Here is a 3088-nt window from a genome sequence, read left to right as displayed (position 1 = left end):
AGAGAATACCAGAAGAATGTCTATCTGTGTTTCATTGATTATGCAAAGGCATTTGACTGTGTGGATCATAACAAACTGTGGCTGACTCTGAGAAGAAAGTGAATCCCAGAACATTTAATTGTGCTAATGAGAAACCTATACTTGGATCAAGAGGCAGTCATTAGAACAGAGCAAGGTAACACTGCATGGTTCAAAATTGGCAAGGGTGTACCCCAGGGATGTGTCCTATCTCCATACCTTTTTAACCTGTATGCAGAGCACATTATCTGACAGGCCAGGCTATGAGGAGAAGTGTGGCATCAGGATTGGTGGAATATCTATTAACAATCTGCGTTATGCAGATGACACAACCCTGCTTGCCGAAACTGAAGAGGACCTCATGCACTTGCTGCAGAGGGTCAAAGACTGCAGCCTTCAGTATGGACTGAGGCTCAATGTCAAGAAGAAAAAGATTCTCACCACTCGACCAACTGGTAGTATCAGGATGGATGGTGAAGAGATTGAGATTGTTCACAGCTTTAGTTTGCTTGGCTCCATGGTCAACACTCTTGGCACCAGCAGCCAGGAAATCAAAAGACGTATCGCGATGGGAGAGTCTGCTGTTAGGGACCTCTCTAAAGTACTCAAGAGCAACAGTGTCTCTCTGGAGACTAAGGTGCGCCTGATACAGGCCATGGTCTTTGCAATCACTTATTATGCATCAGAAAGTTGGACAAATACTAGGGAAGATAGAAGGAGAATGGATGCCTTTGAGGTGTGGTGCTGGAGAAAATGTACCCTGGACTGCCAAGACAACAAACAGATTCATCCTGGAGAGGGTTAAACCAGGCTACTCCTTGGAGGCATGGATTCTGGGGTTTCGTTTGACATACTTTGGACATGTTGTAAGGAGAGACAGGTCCTTGGAGAGGGACACCATGCTTGATAAGGTGGGGGGACAGTGCAGGAGGTGAAGACCCTCTACGAGGTGGATTGATTCGGTGACTGGGGTAATTGGGATGAGTGTGTCAGAGGCCATGCGATTGGCAGGGTTTAGGGCTGTTGTACATAGGGTTGCTATGAGTTGCAGATGACTCGAGAGCACATAACAACAGCAACACTATCAAAAATATTAATATTTTGGAAGCTCAAAGGGTAGTTTTATTCTATCTTGGAATCCCTGTATTGGATCACTCAGAAATCTCAGGTGTATAGTAAGTTACAATGTTCCTGAATAGCACCAATTAAGTCAAGTACTTGACTGTTAGCAGATAGGTGGGCAGTTGAGACCCATTTAATTGTTGCTTGGAAATCTGGCCTGGTGATTTGATGTAAAATGTAAGGTTTATAAACTGTGGAACAGTTTGATTCTGCAAATACAATGTCCCCTTGTGAGAATCAACTTGATAGGAAATAATAATGTTGTTGTTGTTGTTCTTCTTCTTCTGTGCTGTTGATTTGCTTGTGACCCATAGCAACCCTATTTACAACCCTGAACCCTGCTCTATCCTGAACCAACCTTATCATCTCTGACAAATCTACCCCCATTCATTGAGTCAGTTCATGTTGTTGACGGTCTTCCTCTCTTGCACTGTTTTTCCACCCTTCCAAGTATGATGTCCCTCTCCAGGGCCTAGTTCCTTCTTGCAACATGTCCAAAGTATGTCAGACAAAGCTTCAGAATACTTGCCTCCAAGGAGTAGCCTGATTTCACTCTCTCTAGGAAAAACCTGTTTGTTCTCCTAGCTGTCCATGGTATATTCAATACTCTTCTCCAGTACCACAGCTCAAAGGTATCAATTGTCTGTTTCTCCAGACTGACATTGTTACTCTTCAGTACTTTGTAGAGGTTTCTGACAGTAGATTTTTTTTCCAATGCAACCTATCTTTTGATTTCCTGGCTGCTGGTACCAAGAGTGTTGATTATGGAGCCAAGCGATATGAAGCTGTTACCAACCTCAGTCTCTTAATCAGTTACCATGATGGGTCCAATCAGAACAGTGGTGAGAATTTTTGTTAGCAATCATATACAAATAATAACTTTTAATAAAATAAGTTCTCATTGCTAAGGTTCAAATTGCTTTTGGGAATATAATTCAAAATCAAAAGACAAAGATTCTCACCACTCTGTCACTGGTTACAAATGTAGATGGGATCACTACAGAAGACCCCAACAGAGCGGGCAAAAAATGTGGAACAGAAAAATAATGCTCAGGCTTTCGGGTCTATGGGAGACTAATAGAACCCCCGAGACTATGATCTTTACTCACTCTAAATTTGGAATCCAATATATTCCTGGGGATGAGCTTTCGGTCAAGCAATAAACAAGCATCTTTAACAAAGTAAAACAAAAAAGAGGCCATCAAAAAAAAAATAAGTTGAATATTACTGAGCACCAGTTTTCTGATGGAAACAACTGGAGAAATGACAGAAATAGACGCTGGGTTTAACAGAAGCATGGCTCTAGGGATACAATTTTCAGTGCCAGATGGATTGTGGCTGAAAGCAGATGGTACAAGAAGAATGGCTATTTACTGACTATGCAAAGGAATTTGACTCTGAATCACAACAAATTGTGGTAACATTGAGAAGAATGAGAATCCCAGAACACATGATTGTGGTCATGAAAAATCTATCCTTAGACCAGGAAGCAGTTCTGTAAACAAAGCAAGGAAACAGTGCCAGGTTCAAAATTAGGAAAGGAGTGTGTCAATGATGTGTCATTGCTCCAATCTATATGTGGAACAGATCATTCTGGAGACTTAATTTTATGAAGAAACATGGATCATCAGAATTGAATGAAGGCTCATCAGCAAACCTGCATTATTCAGATGACTCAACCGTGATTATTAAAACGAACTTGGATGTTTTCTACAGGAGGTCAAGGTCCGCAGTCTTCAATATGGATTGAATTTCAACATCAAGAAAATAAAGATTCTCACATTGGGTTGATTGGAGGCATCATCATAAATGGAGAAGAGATTGAGATTGTTGTTGCTGTTACGTGCTGTTGAGTCGCTTGCGACTCATAGTGACCCTATGTACAACAGCCCTAAACTCTGCTCTATCCTGTGCCAATCTCATTGCCTCTGACACACCCATCCCGATT

Source organism: Elephantulus edwardii, unplaced genomic scaffold, assembly GCF_000299155.1.
Source record: "Elephantulus edwardii isolate Elephantulus edwardi_28Jun2011 unplaced genomic scaffold, EleEdw1.0 scaffold00067, whole genome shotgun sequence".
NCBI classification, from domain to species: Eukaryota; Metazoa; Chordata; class Mammalia; order Macroscelidea; family Macroscelididae; genus Elephantulus; species Elephantulus edwardii.
Note: the sequence above shows the minus strand (reverse complement) of the source record.